Consider the following 16,965-nt stretch of genomic DNA (forward strand, 5'->3'; position numbering starts at 1 on the left):
GGTCACATCAGTGTCCAGCCTGGGGTCACATCAGTGTCCAGTGTGGGGTCACATCAGTGTCCAGCCTGGGGACACATCAGTGTCCAGTGTGGGGTCACATCAGTGTCCGGCCTGGGGTCACATCAGTGTCCGGTCTGGGGACACATCAGTGTCCAGTGTGGGGTCACATCAGTGTCTGGTGTGGGGTGACATCAGTGTCCAGCCTGGGGACACATCAGTGTCCAGTGTGGGGTGACATCAGTGTCCAGCCTGGGGTCACATCAGTGTCTGGTGTGGGGACACATCAGTGTCCGGCCTGGGGACACATCACTGTCCGGTGTGGGGACACATCAGCTGCTCTCTGTCCCAGCAGCCCCGCAGTGCCGGGAGCCGGGATCCTCATTCCCGCGGTGTTTTCGGAGGGAAGGGGAGCCTGGGGAAGGTCCCGAGGCTCTCAGCCCACCACGAGCCACTCCCTCCCTGGCAGGAGCCGCTCTCAGGAAGGAGAAGTTCGCTCCTTCCCTCTCGCTCGCACTCAGATTTTCCAGTGACCCAGCGCTGATGGAAACTCGGCCTCTCTCTGGCCCTCCCTCTCCAGGGTGTTTGGGTGTTGTTTTTTCTTAATTTTAACTTTTTAATTTTTTTAATTTCCAGCTGTCCCCCCAGCCCTGGCTGACCCTTGGAGGACAAAGCATCGCCTCTGGCGCAGCGTGGGGTTCATCATCCAAAAGGGACAGCCCTGTCGCCCCCAGGTGACACTCCGATAACACAGCGGGAAATTCAGATATTTGAGCATATTTTGGGGCTCTGGAGGCAGCTGTAAAAAGGTTCCCACCCACGGAGAGCCTCACTGGAGTTCCTCAGCAGAGCTGGGCACCCCTCAGCTCACGGCCACCTTCACCCCTCCTTTCCTGGCAGCAAAACCACTCCAGTGAGGCTGGATCCCTGCTGGATCCCTGCTGGATTCTGGCTGGATCCCTGCTGGATTCTGTCTGGATCCCTGCTGGATCCTGCCCGATTCCCAGCCAGCCTCGCTGACACAAACCCCTGGTGACATCTCCGGCTCGAGCTGGGATTTAATCAACTCCTCAATTAATCATTAGAGAGCCGCAGGTTGGAATCCGCAGCCCGCGCTCCAGCACGGGCACCGGCAGCCAAAGAAAGCTCTCCCAGCCCTCATTCCCTAAATCTGCTCCTAATTAGGAGTGGACTATCCCTGCAATTAATTGCTGGAGTTGTTCATTAGTGCCTGGATACCCAGGTCTGTTTGGGAGAGGAGGCAGCAGGGTAATTAATCAGGTTAACTAATGAGGGGAGCGTCCAGCCCCGTGGCAAAGTCCCTGTACCTGGCCGGGGGACAGCTGGTGGCTTCCAGTGGAAAGTTGGCTTTGGGACAAGCGGGATTTGGGCATTTTTTCCCGGCTCTGGAGCCGCTGCCCGTGGGCGCTGGCAGCCCCAGGGGCTGTGGCTTGGCGTGACACCCGTGTCCCCGCTCACCCCGTGTCCCCGCCTGCCCGCTCCTTGTCACCGAGCCCCGAGGGAGCCGCGGTTGGAGCTGGGGGCTCTGATTCTCTGATTCCTCCCCACGAGCTTTTGGGACACCAGGATCCCGTTTCCCTCATTTTTTTCCCCCCCACGATTTTTCCCTGTGCCCTGGGAAATCCGCCCGGGGAAGGACAGGGAATGTTCCCCACCCCGTGGCACCGCCACCACGCTCGGGGCAAACTCAGGAGGAGCTCAACCCTTTCCCAAACCTCCTTAAATCCATCTGAGAGCTCCCGTGCCTCAGTTTCCCACCCCCGCAGGCTGCACGAGGCTCGGGGCACCCGATGAGCCCGAAAGCGCCGGGTGCTATAATTAGGATTTAGGGAAGTGAGAGTCTTTCTGTGCCTCAGCATTTTCATTTTCCCTCAGCGTGGAAAAAAAAAAAAATAACACCCCCCACACACCCAGACCCTCCAGGAAATCACCGGTGAAATCATCTGGGTGAAGTGAAGGGTCATTCCCAAGGGTTTGGAGAAGCTTCCAGAAGGTCAAGGAGGCTCTCTGGGCTGTTTTGGCAGCAGTTTGAGCAGGATTGGGCAGGTTTGGGGAGGCACAAAGCTCCTGCTTTTGACAGGTCGTGGTGAGGGTCCCAAAAAAACCGTGAGGGTTTTGCTGCTGAGGCGATCTCAAATAGAGATATCGGGGGAAAGGGAAAAATTTAGGAAAAAGTTAGGGGGAAAAAATGGTGAAAAACCGCTGTGAAGTGAGGGAGGGGCAGAGCAGCGTTCTGGGCTGATGGCTGGTGAAGTTACATGAAAAACTGGAGCAGAGCAGAGCCTGGAAGGCAGATCAATGCAAACAGCACGAGGAGAAACTGGGACGCGGCTCCTAAGCCGGAATGTTTATGGCTGGATGGCAGCGAGGCCGCCGTGACTCACGCTGGCATCGGCCAACTGGTCCCAGCTCTCCCGGGGACTGGTGCGGCTCCAGGCTGAGTGATCAGACCCCAGGGATGGGCTCCGTGACGGGACCCCGCTCTCAGAGGGGACAGAGTTCCGCCTGAGCCGCCGCCATCCTCACAAAATCGCGTTTTCCCAGCAATATCCAGATTTTCCAGCCGGGTTGGGGGTTCAGAAAATTCCCTGGGGCAGGCGGGCTCTGCAGGGCATCCCTGAATCCTGCGGCAGCTGCCAAGGAGGGATTTCCTGCCCGCCTGAGGAGGGTGAGGATAACCCTGGAGGGCTCGGAGAGGGAGAAATCCCCTAAAGATCCCTTCGGGCCCTGGGACAGGAGGATGGGGGAAGTGATAAACGCGAGGAAATCCATGGATAATGGCACGGCTGGGCATGGACAGGCAGGAGAGGGCAGTGATGGATGCGGAGGGTGCCACAGGACGGGCAGAAGGTGCCAATGTCCCCGAAGAGCCAAGGATAATGACAATTGTCGCGTATTCACAGCGATAATTGTCAACATGATAATTGTTGGCGATAATAAGCGATAATCATGAGTTGGGGTAATTAACAAACTCCGGGGTTCAGGGAATAAAGTCGGTCCAGCCCTTCCCGCTGTTTCCGCTGGCCCGGGGTCACCGCCAGCCCCGGGGCCACCACGACATCATCCTGCTTTGCCAGCAGCGGCCGTGCCAGGCTGCTCGGGATGCCACGGAGCGCAGGGGGTGGCAGCGCCTGGATCCGGCCGAGGCAGCCGGGGCGGGTCTCCAGTGGCGCTCCGTGCCCTGCTCGGGTGTCACCCGTGTGTCCCCCCAGGAGATCCCGCTGGGAATGGGGATTTAAGGACATCCTCTCCCGATTCCTGCCTCTTTGGAGTTCCGGAGCTCGCCCAGCCCGGCTGTGACCGTGCCCTGACCGAGGAGCAGCCAGGCTGGGGCAGAATCTGTCCCAAAACTCCGCTCCAGAACCCAAAGTGATCCCGGCGGATTTCTCCTCCCTTTCCTCCACTTCAATTTCCCGCTGTGGCTGCACCTCCTGGGATCCCCTAGAGAAGAGGGAGCATCCACCCATCACCCCCCTCCTCCAACGGGACCCCCCAGTTGTTCCCCGCCGCCCGGAGCCCCCCAAATCCAGCCTCTTGCGCCTCTTGGCAGCAGGTGCCCGCTCCTCCCGGATTAATCCCGCTCCCTGCCACGGGCCAAGGGCTCCGACAGGAATAAACACATCCCAAATGCCTTTCCATAAGGGGAGCGAACCTGCTGGCCGAGGTGCCGCTGTCCCGGCTCCTTTCCAGCCCGGCGGTCACCGCGGGCCAGCCAGGGAAAGGCTGCGGCAAAAATCCCCGATTTTGGGATGTGCCCAAACCCACGCCACGGCAGCACCTCCGCTGCTCACCCCAAACGTGGGAAGGACGTGCTGGGGACAGCCCTGAAGGCGGAGGGACCGTTAATTAATGAATGAGTGTTAATTGGCGCTAAGGGGGGGAGGAGCTGGCTGTGCCCCCACTGCAGGAGCACCCCTGCTCCACGGTGAGGACAAGGCAGGGGGTGGCTGTGCCCTCCGCGGGTGTCACCGCGGGTCCCGGGCGCCACCTCTCCCATCAGCCGGGATTCCCCTGCTCCCAGCAGCTTTTCCCAATCCCGTCTGTTTTCCCATCCCGCCGCGGAGATGGCTCCTTATATAAACCCTGCTAAGTAGGGCGGCCTTTTCTGTCCCTGCTGCCATCGCTGCTGCTGGCTCCGGGTCACAGCGCTGTCCCCTCTGCCCGCCTGGCACCGGCGGTGGAGCGGGGCTGCCCTAGCTCCCAGACCCATGGTTTTGGGGTGGTTTTGGGGACAGGATGGATTTGGGGTGGTTTGGGGGACAGGATGGATTTGGGGTATCAGTGGGGACAGGATGCATTTGGGGTGGTTTTGAGGACAGGATGGATTTGGGGTGGTTTGGGGGACAGGATGGATTTGGGGTGGCAGTGGGGACAGGCTGGATTTGGGGGTATCGATGGGAACAGGATGGATTTGGGGTGGCCGTGGGGACAGGCTGGATTTGGGTTGGTTTTGGGTACAAGCTGGTTTTGGGTGTTTTTTGGGACAGGCTGGATTTGGGGTATCAGTGGGACAGGCTGGATTGGGGTAGTTTGGGGGACAGGATGAATTTGGGGTAGTCTGGGGGACAGGTGGAATTTGGAGTGGATTTGGGGACAGGATGAATTTAGGGTGGCAGTGGGGACAGGATGGATTTGGAGTCACCCCAGGTTCATCCAATGGGACCCTGGAGAGCCCTGGCATGGCTTTGGGACAGGAATATGGGACTGGGAATTCAGCGGAGTGGCTGAGCCCACACTGTGCCCTCCCCTGGCAGGGGACAGGGGACCCTGAGCAGGATTTGGTGGCACTGCCACACTTGGCTGGCTTTTGACCCTCTGTACTCAGCAAGGAGGGTCCCACCCCCAGACATCCCCCTGCCCCATAACATCCCAAATTCCCGATCTTTTATGGTCCATGTGCCCTCCCCTCTGCCCCCAGCCCTGTCACACATCTCTGCCACCGGCAGCTCAAACCAGGGTAAATTTTTGATGAAGCAGGGATTAAATATTCGTGGCTGCCGCTGGAGCTTTCAATAATTCAGCAGGGAAGGGCAGGCGAGGCCGGGGCGGCTGCGGCCGTGTGGCACCGGAGGACACGGCGGCCACGTGGAGCACGGATGTGCCGGGACAGGCTGGGAATCCTGGGCAGAGAGGCCGGAGGGAAAAACCTCCAGGAATGAAGCTGCTTCTCTGGAAAACCATTGGAATTCCTTGGAAGGCTCAGGCAGGGAGAGAGAGGTGACCGGTGCCAGGGGAGCCTGACTGGGATGGAGGGAATGCTGGGACACGCTGCAGATCCAACCTGCTCCCTGATTTCCACCCTCACCCGCTTCCCTCTGCTCCTTGGATTTGCTGCTGAGGCTGTGGAGTTGGTGACGGAGAGACCAAATCCCAAGGTTTGACTGGAGTGGGAACTGGGGACACCGGGAACTGGGGACACTGGGAACTGGGGACACTGGGAACTGGGGATACCAGGAGCTGGGGACACTGGGAACTGGGGACACTGGGAACTGGGGACACTGGGAATTTGGGACACTGGGAACTGGGGACACTGGGAACTGGGGATACTGGGAATTGGGACACTGGGAACTGAGGACATGGGAGCTGGGACGCTGGGAGCCTGCAGACAGGAGCACAAAACTTTCTTCCCTCTGAAGAAAGGAAAGCCGGGATTAGCCCGGCTCTCCCGTTGCTGCGGCAACCTGCAAGCATCCATCGGGAGAATCACACAGAACCCGCATCCTGCTCCACCCGGGACCGGCTTTTCCCTGCCCCATCCCTTCCCGGCAATTCCAGGGTGTCAAATCCCGCTGGGAACCCCAGGAGAGGCCAAGGAGTGTCCCAAGCACTCTCCTGTTGCTGGGAGAGCCAGGAAAAGGCTCCTGGGGGACAGGGATGCTCTTTCCATTTCCATTTTTAATGTGAGGGGTTTCCACCCCACCGTTGCTCTGCAGGAACCTGGCGGCATCACTGTGGTGGGAATGAAAATCCATTTCCAGCACTTGATTATTTTTATTAATAATAATTTTAAAAATTGGCTGGAAAAGGTGTTTCTGACCTTGGCACAAAAAGTGTGGAGGGACTCAGCGCCGGGTGGGGTAAATGGGATTTTTGGCCTCATCCCAAGTCACCAACTCCTCCTGGAGCCGGTCATTAATCCCAGGAAATGCCCTGTGATAGGGTCAGCGAGGATTTATGAATCCGGGCTCCCATCCCCACCATCCTGGGCCAAATCCTGAAGTGATTCCAGGCAGAGCTTGGCTGAGGGAGGCGCTGCCTGAGCCCGCGGTGGCCACGGAGCCCGGCTGGGGCTGAGCGGGCTGTGGGTGCTGGGGGATGCAGGAATTGTTGGGATGTGGGGAGGGATTTGGGTTCTGCAGGATGTGGATCCTGTGGGATTTGGGTTCTGCAGGATTTGGATCCCGTGGGATTTGGGTTCTGCAGGATTTGGATCCCGTGGGATTTGGGTTCTGCAGGATTTGGATCCTGTGGGATTTGGGTTCTGCAGGATGTGGATCCCATGGGATTTGGGTTCTGCAGGATGTGGATCCCCTGGGATTTGGGTTCTGCAGGATGTGGATCCCGTGGGATTTGGGTTCTGCAGGATGTGGATCCTGTGGGATTTGGGTTCTGCAGGATTTGGATCCTGTGGGATTTGGGTTCTGCAGGATGTGGATCCCCTGGGATTTGGGTTCTGCAGGATGTGGATCCCGTGGGATTTGGGAGCTGCAGGATGTGGATCCCCTGGGATTTGGGTTCTGCAGGATGTGGATCCCATGGGATTTGGGAGCTGCAGGATGTGGATCCTGTGGGATTTGGGAGCTGCAGGATGTGGATCCTGTGGGATTTGGGTTCTGCAGGATGTGGATCCCGTGGGATTTGGGAGCTGCAGGATTTGGATCCTGTGGGATTTGGGTTCTGCAGGATGTGGATCCCGTGGGATTTGGGTTCTGCAGGATGTGGATCCTGTGGGATTTGGGTTCTGCAGGATGTGGATCCTGTGGGATTTGGGAGCTGCAGGATTTGGATCCCATGGGATTTGGGAGCTGCAGGATGTGGATCCCGTGGGATTTGGGTTCTGCAGGATTTGGATCCCGTGGGATTTGGGTTCTGCAGGATTTGGATCCCGTGGGATTTGGGTTCTGCAGGATTTGGATCCCGTGGGATTTGGGAGCTGCAGGATGTGGATCCTGTGGGATTTGGGTTCTGCAGGATTTGGATCCCGTGGGATTTGGGTTCTGCAGGATTTGGATCCTGTGGGATTTGGGTTCTGCAGGATTTGGATCCCGTGGGATTTGGGTTCTGCAGGATTTGGATCCCGTGGGATTTGGGAGCTGCAGGATTTGGGTGCCGCAGGACGCGGGTGCTGCAGGCACTGGTGAGGCCCAGGATAATCACCCCTGCTGGATCCAAGGATAACATTTCCTTGTGGAGTTGGACCATTCCACAGCCAGGAAAACTCCTGTGGGGCGTTCACACCCCTGAGCAGTGCAGCACAGCACCCCAAAAACGCGGAGCCGCCTGGAAAACCCTCACACCTTCCCAAATTCCCTTTGTCCCTTCAAGGAATCCTCTGCATTCCCTCGGTTCTCCCCCTCCCATCACCTTTATCCCACAGTTTTTCCCAGCTGGAAAAGGCAGCACCTCCTTTTTCCTGCTCCTGCCCGGCTCTTTTCCACGATCCCGCTCCTTAAAAGCGAAATAAACCCCATTTATCACCGTAACGATTTTAATTTCCCGGCTCTCCGGTGATTTATGGAGCTGCTTCCCGGAGCTGATGAAAGTTCAGGAATGGGCTGGGGGTGGCGAGGGACACTCGGGGACACCGTGGGCTCCCAGAGAGTCCCGTGGCAGCACGAGCCGGGAAAAGGCTCAAAATAAACTGGGGTTGAGAGGGAAGGGACATTCCGCCATCCCACAGCACGGAATCAACCCTGGATTCGGGAAAATCACGGGGTGTGGGAGCAGCCGGTGCCACCCGGACGGTCCCCTGGGGCTGGCGGTGTCACCCGGCCCCGCTGGCACTCGGGGCGGCGGTGACAAAGCGACCTCAAAAAATCGGATGGGTTTGAGGCCAGAAATCCAGCTGGGAAACGCTCCAAGGGATGCGACCCTGCCCTGGGCGTCCCCATCATTGCCAGAGGGGATGTGGGGCTTAAAAACCAGCGGGATTTGGGTCAGGGAATCCCGGCGGCTCCGTGCCACTCCCGTCAGCCTCCTGGGTCACTGGGAACCTTTGGAAAAGCCCCTTTGGAGAAAATTCCCAATCCAGACCCTTCCCAGCATCCCCGTCCCCAGATCCAGCTGCCTGGATCTTTTTGCCTGCATTCATTTGCTCACATCTCTCTCTTTTTCCTTATTTTATTCCACTTTTATTCCTTACTTTATTCCACTTTTATTCCTTATTTTATTCCACTTTTATTCCTTATTTTATCCCCCTTTCCCCCTTATTTTACTCCCCTTTTCCCCCTTATCTTGTTCCCCTTTCCCCCTTCATTTTATTCCCCTTCTTTTCCTTATTTTATTCCTCTTTTTTCCCTTATTTTATTCCCCTTTCCCCCCCTTATTTTTTCCCCTGTTTGTCCCGAGTCGCAGCTCGATTTCAGGAGTTTCAGAATTTCGGGATCGAAGGCATCTCCCGGGAATTTCCGTGTCCCCAGGGAGGGTGACTCCCAGAGGAGGGGGGGTGGATTTTCATCCCTCGGCACTCCCACTTTTACCCCTGCAAACCAAGGGCGGAGATTTTGGCTGCGGATGTCACAGCCAGGACGTGTCCCTGTGGAATTTGGGGCCATCCCAGGCTCGGCAGCCCCATCCCCCGCCCCCCGCGCTCCCGAGATGCCCCCAGGGGATGTTGGGATCTGATGTTGGGAATTCTTGGGGAATTGCCACCTCTGGAGCATCCCGCTGCTCCTGTCACCCCTTTTAAGGCCGTCGCTGCTGTCCCCATGGAGCAGGGCTGGGAGCGGCTCCAGGAGGCTGGAATTGTGTTCCCGTTGCTCCGGGATATCCAGGGTTGTGCCTTTCCCTGCCAGCTTCCAGCCGGGATCGCCCCTCCCGAGCACCCCTGTCAAGCCAAAGATGCCCCAGAGCAAACATTCCCAAAAAATCCCTGTGTCCAAACATCCCTTCCCCTCTCCAAGGCCTCCCTGGGTGCTCCCAGACAATTCCCAGCTGGAAAGGCAGCGCCTGATCCCACTTCTCCTCGGGCAGGGTGTTCCCACAACCCCAGTTCCTGGAATTCTGAGGCTGCGTGAGGACCTTCGGAATTTAAACCACATCTCCACCTCTTCGGCCCTGTCTCTCCCAAAAAAATCCCTTAAATCCCTGGATTTCAAGGTCCCTGGTGCCCTGGCTCCAGCGCTGGGATCCAGGATGGCTCCCAGTGTCCCTGGGAACCTAAACCCACCAATATTTGCCATCATTTGTTCTCCATCCCCTCACCCCTCCCATCCCAAAGAACTCCGGAATCTCCTCCTGCTTAAAGCCACAAATTCCCTGATTTTCCCCCCAAAAAATCAGCTTTGCCAATTTTGGGGAATCTTAAACTTTTTTTTTTTTTGGTTTTTTTTGAGGGAGGGTTGGTTCCTTCCCTTTCCCTCTCTGTTCCTGCCGGGGATGGAAAGTTTTGCTCCAGCTCACCCTTGTGACTGGAAAAAGAGCCAGAGCAGCCTCAGAACAAGGCGATGGTTCTTCTTTCCCAATTTTTTTTTTTTCCGTGGCAAAGTTCTCGGGGAAAAAGGTTTTGCAAGGAGGCAAGAGGGAGTGAAATCCCTGGGAAAAAAAAAAAAAAAAGCAGGATCCAGAAAGGATGAGGATGAAAATGTGGAGGGGATTTAGGGGGAAAAGGGTTTGGGATGGGGGCAGAACGGTCACGGAGAGGAGCAGGATCCCAGCGCCGCTGCCTTTCCCAGGAAAATCTGGGAATGTGTTTGGGAATGATCTCAGGGGTTTGGTAAAATTCCTGGAAGGGTTGGAGGAATCCCTGGGGGTTTGGTTGTGGAAATGGGGCAGGGAATGGGATGGGATCCATGGAATGGGATGGGGTGGATGGGATGGGATGGGATGGGATGGGATGGGATCCATGGGATGGGATGGGATCCATGGGATGGGATGGGATCCATGGGATGGGATCCATGAGATGGGATGGGATTTGGGGTGGGATGGGATCCATGGGATGGGATGGGGTGGATGGGATGGGATGGGATGGGATCCATGGGATGGGATCCATGGGATGGGATGGGGTGGGATCCATGGGATGGGATCCATGGGATGGGATGGGATGGGGTGGGATGGGATGGGATGGGATGGGATGGGATCCATGGGATGGGATCCATGGGATGGGATGGGATTTGGGGTGGGATGGGATCCATGGGATGGGATGGGATGGGATTTGGGGTGGGATGGGATGGGATCCATGGGATGGGATGGGATGGGATCCATGGGATGGGATCCATGAGATGGGATGGGATTTGGGGTGGGATGGGATCCATGGGATGGGATCAATGGGATTTGGGATGGGATGGGATGAAAAACTCTCCTGGAAAAGAAAGGGGAGGGAAAAAGTGACATATCTGGAAAATCCCAGAGCCCAGGACGGAAGGAGTTAATCCCAGCCTGCCTGAGATCCTTCCCAGCCATTCCCAGCAGGATTTCAGCCCCTTCCAAGGGGATTTTGCAACACCCAGAGCAAAATGAGAAAGTAATTTTGGGAGCTGAGGAATGGATTCTGCTCCAGCAGAATCTTCTCGCCTGGGATCTTCTGGAAATTTGGGAAGATTTCCCTTCCCCAAAAACCCCTAAAAAACCCACTGGAAAGCAGGAATCTGTGGAAATCAATAAATATTGTGAGGTTTCAGCAAATCCCCATTTTCCCAGAAAAAAGCCAATTCGGTTTTCTATTCCAATCACTAAAATCTGGTTTTCCCTGGGTCTGGTCTCATTCCCATGGTTTGAATTTTCCCCCCAAACGTTCCTGTCCTTCCTTGAGCTTCATCAGGCCATTCCCAATTTCTGGAAGCACTTCCAGCACTTCCAGCTGCAAAAATTCGGGATTCAAGTTGTTTTTTTTGTAGTTGGGGGCTCCTGGGGAAAACCCCGGAGAAACAAAACCATCCCTCTCCAGACCCCGCAGCTCCTACTTGATTTATGGAAAAATTCACATTTTATTTCAGGAAAAAAAATTCCCTATTTTTCACCTGAAAAGTTCTGGCACCATTCCATCCCCCCAGCTCCATCTGCTCCCAGTGCAGGGAAGAGCAGGAAGAGCGCGGATCGATGGGACCACGATTATTAATTGATTTTGATTTTTTTTTCCTCACTTAATGGCACCAGAAATCCCCTCCCTCCTGTTCCTGCCACTCTCAATCCCTGCAGGAAAAATCGAGATGGGCCAGAGCAGGAATTTCCCCCCAATAATCTCAATTTTTCCATTTTCTTCCTGCTTTAGGGCGGGATAAACAAATCCCATGAATCTCAGCCCTGCTCCCACGTGGAGACAGCATCCAGCACATTCCCAAATTCCCATTAATTAAGGATTCCAAGCCAAATTTTCCAAAGCGCGGCTCTGCCGACGGCGAACGGGGAGAGCGGGATGCGGTCGAAGCTGATCCATGGCGCCGCCGTCGTTTCTCCCCCTAACCGGGATTTCATCCCGATTCCCGGGAATTTATTGATTTGGATTTCATCAGGGATGCGGGACTGCGCCAACACGGCCGCGGTGACAAGGACAAAACCCAGCGGGGGGGACAGCCCGGTGTCCCCGGTGACATCGGGGGTGGCGGAGAGGGACACGCCCAAGGCTGAACTTCCCCCAAATCCCGGGATCAGCGCCAGCTCCTCATGGAATTTTTTTGGGGGGGGGAAAAAAAGGCTTTAATTGTGGAGATAATTGTTGGGAGTGCCACCTGGGGATCCATCAGAAATTCCTTGTTCGTGGAGTCCTTCCCAAAATCCATCCCTCTCCCAAAAACAACCAGCACCCGCTGGGAATCACTTCCGGCAGCTTAAACCCCGAATAAATCGACTTTAAAGAGAAATAAATCCAGGTGCAGGAGGCGCTGGAGCAGCACATTCCCGGCCTTTCCCGCTCCAGCAGGAATTCAGCAGGCATCGATCCACCCGGGGATCAATAACTCATGAGCACAGACATCGATTTCCCGGCATTTCCTCCGGGGGTTGGAGCCGTGTGAGCCGAACCCGGGCACAGCCGGGCGGGGAAGGGCAGGATGGGCCATTCCAGGGATTCTCCAAACCATTCCAGGGATTCTCCAAACCATTCCAGGGATTCTTCAAACCATTCCAGGGATTCTTCAAACCATTCCAAGGATTCTTCAAACCATTCCAGGGATTTTTCAAACTATTCCAGGGATTTTCCAAACTATTCCAGGGATTCTTCAAACCATTCCAGGGATTTTTCAAACTATTCCAGGGATTTTCCAAACTATTCCAGGGATTCTTCAAACCATTCCAGGGATTCTTCAAACCATTCCAAGGGTTCTCCAAGCCATTCCAAGGATTCTCCAAGCCATTCCAAGGGTTCTCCGAGCCATTCCAAGGGTTCTCCAAGCCATTCCAAGGCTTCTCTGAGCCATTCCAAGGGTTCTCTGAGCCATTCCAAGGGTTCTCTGAGCCATTCCAAGGATTCTCCAAGCCATTCCAAGGGTTCTCTGAGCCATTCCAAGGATTCTCTGAGCCATTCCAAGGGTTCTCTGAGCCATTTTAAGGGTTCTCCAAACCATTCCAAGGATCTTCCAGGGCTAATTAGCTGCTTGCCAAAGCCAGCTAACGAGCTGCTGGAGCTCGGCTCATCCCACTTTTCCTTCTCCAAGAGGTGTCCCAGTGTCTGTCCATCCACGGTGTCCCCTTGTCCCCATTCCTCGGCACCTTTGGCAAACCCCAGAGCCTCTGGATGAGGACAGGCTGGGGTAGTTTAGATTCACTGATTTCCGTTTCCACGCACCAAATAATGTGGTGGTTTTTAGCAATAACAATCTGGACATTTAAACCTGATGATCTAAAAAATCACCAGAATATTTACTCATTGGGTAGGGATTGGGAGAAGGGCAAAAAAAAGGCTCAAAACTTAAAAAGAATAAAGAAAATTTATTAACAGAACTACAAGAAACCAAAATAAAACTTCCAGAAACATCTTCTCCCCTCCCACCCAACTTGGGTCATTCCAGGGATTCTTCAAACCATTCCAAGGATTCTCCAAGCCATTCCAAGGATTCTCCAAGCCATTCCAAGGCTTCTCTGAGCCATTCCAAGGCTTCTCTGAGTCATTCCAAGGCTACTCCGAGCCATTCCAAGGGTTCTCTGAGCCATTCCAAGGGTTCTCTGAGCCATTCCAAGGATTCTCTGAGCCATTCCAAGGGTTCTCTGAGCCATTTTAAGGGTTCTCCAAACCATTCCAAGGATCTTCCAGGGCCAACTCCCATCCCTTGTCCAGCTGACAGCACAGGGACAAAACCTGGGATGCTAAAGCAGTCCCAACTACACAAAAGTCTTTCCACCAGCCTTTGTAGCGAGAGAGGAGTTTCATCTTGTGGTTCCATGGAGAGTTTTCCACTGGAAAAAACAAGTTTCCTCGTGGCTTTTCATTCCCATGGTGGCAGCCGCCAGGAAAAATCTCTGCCATCAGGTCCTCCTCACATTTCACACCGCGCTAAGGTGCGTCCATGAACCCATGGGGTGTAATTTTAAGGATGGCACTGGGAGGGAGGGGACACGAGGAGGAGGAGGAGGAGGAGGAGGAGGAGGAGGAGGAGGAGGAAGGAGTGATCCCTAGGATGTGCTGTGATGCTCAACCGGCTCCTCAGGGACATTTAATGAAGGTAAAACCCCCACATCACCTCACGGCCACGAGCCCGCGGGGACAGCGACAACGGGGCCACCGGCGCCGTCACCAGCGGCCACAGCAAGCGGGTCACACATTCCCAGGGGGAAAAATCAATGTCCTGCAGGGCCCGGATGGAAAGATGTGGGAATTCCAATTCCCCCGCCCTGCTCTGGGTGCACAAAGGAATATCATCCACCCCCCCAAAAAAAATAAACAGGGAAAGAGGAATTCTCAGGGCTGGCAGTGATCCCCAAATCCTCACGGGGAATTGCATCCCAACGGGCAGGGCCAGGAAAAGCCGAACCTCCCGGTGCAGCTGGAAGCAGCGGGGAGGGAAAGGCAGGAATAATTCCTCGAGCAGCAATTTGGGCTAAGCACGCTCAGTGTTCCCACAATTTTCCCTGTGGGGAAGCCTTTTCCCGAGGCCTGGAGAAAACAGATTTCTCCTCAGCTGAACGCCATGTCCTTTCCCTGCAATCCTCCAACTCCAGCATTTCTCTGATCATAAATTAGCGATCCTTGCACTCGGCTCGCTCGGAGCTGTTTCTCTCTTCCCCCTCTCCAGGTTTTCCACATCCCACAGAAAGGGAAGATCCAGGCTCCGCGTGGTTATTTTAAAAGACGCCGATCAATCAGAGGTCCCCTCCTCCCGTCCGGATCCTCCGCTCCCCGACACGGTGCTGCCCCCCAAACCCCTCCTGAGCACAGCATCCCCCCCAAAACCAACCCAAATCCCTCTTGGAAGAGCTCGAATTCACCTCAGAATTTTAAAAAAATAAATAAAAATTAAAAAATCTAAAAGCAAAAAATGGGGGAACGCTGAATTCCCAGTTGGGGAGGGCCTCGTGCCCATCAGGATGCTGGATGTGCTCCTTGGAAAAGCCGGGATTGCGGCATGGAAGAGCCGGTGTTTTCCTCCATTTCGTCATTTCTCCACAATCAGATGGGGAAGGATCCCCCTGGGAATGGGAGCTGGAGAGAATTTTCCCTGCTCCAGGACGCCCTGGGGTGGGATCCAGGAGCCCTTGGGTTGGGAGCAGCAGCAGGGCGGGAGAACGCTCCCGATTTTGGGGAGCCGCGCTGCTGTCACCCCCCAAGGAGGTGACAGTGCCACTCCTGGCTGCCACAGGGCCACCACCTCCCTTTCCCCGGCATCCTCTGTCCCATCCCTCATCCCTGCATCCCCTTCCCACAAATCCAGGCCCCTTGGAGCCGTTCCCTGTGCAGGAACCGGGTTCATCCAAGGCCCCCCTTCCCGGGAATTCACGCTTCCCATCCCGGAGCCTTTCCCAGGCTTTCTCAGGGCTCCTGTTGACAGGACCTAACGAGTCGCTGCTAAAAATAGCGGTGTCGTGGTCACATCTCCCACCCCGGAGCCGCTCCGGGCGCGGGATCCCAATCCAAGGGAAAGCCAGGAAAGCCCCGGGATGCTGCAGGAACCCCCAGTCCCTTGGGAGTGCTGCAGGGAGGGGGCTGAGCTGGAGAAAGCTGAATTTCTACTGATTATTTTTACACAATTCGAGGGGGAGGGGGATGTGAAAAAAAACAAAACAACAAGGAATGTGTTTGCTGCGTTTTGCTGCGTTTTGCTGTGTTTTTCCCTCCTTTTTTTTTCTTTTCTTTTTTTTTTTTTTGTTTATTTTTTGTTTGTTTTTCCAGTGGTGAAGGGGAAAATGAGGAGAAGAAAAGCTCAGGCTGTTCCCCCCATCCTGTTCCCATTCCCATTCCCATTGTTGAGTTTTCCTGGAGGGACCCCAGAGCTGTCCACACCTCAGGGATAATTCACGGGCTGCCCTTTCATCCCCTGCTCCCACCTAATCAATCCCAGCACTGGGATATTCTGGGGGGGAAAAAAGGGAAAATGTCCGGAATTGGAGCAGCACCATCAATAATCAGAATAATTTCTTAATTCCCAGGGGGAGTTAATGACTCCAGCAGCGACCCCAAAATCCCCATTGGGATTGAGGCAGGAAAATGAGGTTTTGGTCATTCTGGGGGATCTTCCCAGCTTTTCCTGGAGGCTGAAAATTCCATCCTCGTTCCCCGATTCCTGTTTCACATCCCTGAGCCCGCCCTGGCTGAGGAGCTGCAGAGGGACGCCAGGGGACAGCTCTGTCCCCGCGTGGTGGCCAAAGGACACCGGCTGCTCCCGCTGGGGGGACAAGGGAGAGGAAATTGGGGTGAGGAAGGGGGATTGGGAATGTTGGACTTGGAAACTCCTGGGCAGAAGAGGACGGAGCAAACTCCTGGACACACAAAAGGTCCCCGAGGGTGTCACTCGCTGTCCCCAGGGGTGTCACTCGCTGTCTCAGGGGTGTCACTCGCTGTCTCAGGGGTGTCACTCACTGTCCCCGGGGGTGTCACTCGCTGTCCCAGCTCCCCCGAGCCCCCTCAGGGGCAGGGCCGTGCTGGTGCCGCATCCCCCAGGAGGCAGAGAGGGAGCGGGTCCCGCTCTCCGGGGCTCGGGAAATGTGGAGAATTCCCGGTCTGTGCTTCGGTGCCGGGGCTGGGAGCGGAGCGGGGCGGGCGGGATGGAGGAGGAGGAGGAGGAGGAAGAGGAGGAGGAGGAGGGGGAGGAGGAGGAGGGGGAGAGGGCCCATATGGATCCGCCGGGAGCCGCAGGATGCGGAGCTGGCGGGGCTCGGGAGCGCTGCGAGCCCGCGCTGCCACAGCCCAGCGATCAATATGTGACAATATGCGACAATCCAGCCCCGCCGGGGGAAGGTGACCTTGAGCAGCACAGCGAGGAGGGAGGCAGAGCCAGGAATTCCGCACGGGAATGCTCCCGGACTAGGGAGGAGAGATGGAGGGGAGGACAGGGATGCACCGGGGAATGGCTCTGTGCCCTCCTGGCTGCTCCAGGACAGGGTCCCGGGGCTCGAGGACAGCCTGGGGACAGCCCCTGCCGGCTGGAGTGGCAGGAGGGGGTGGCCGTTCCCAGCGGGGACACGAGGGCGAGATCAATAACTGCCCCAATAATCAATAACCAGCCACTCCTGGGGTCCCGCCAGGATCCCTCCTCCCTGGGGTGACAGGGACACCAAAGCCACCCAAGGCACCCGCCCTGAATCTCAGCTCTGCCCCAGCAGAGCCCCCCAAAGCCCCTCCCTGCTCTCGGAAAAATTGGG

Source organism: Pseudopodoces humilis, chromosome 26 (genome assembly GCF_049639895.1).
Source record: "Pseudopodoces humilis isolate 2021_Gansu_Grassland_sample_001 chromosome 26, ASM4963989v1, whole genome shotgun sequence".
Lineage (NCBI taxonomy): Eukaryota > Metazoa > Chordata > Aves > Passeriformes > Paridae > Pseudopodoces > Pseudopodoces humilis.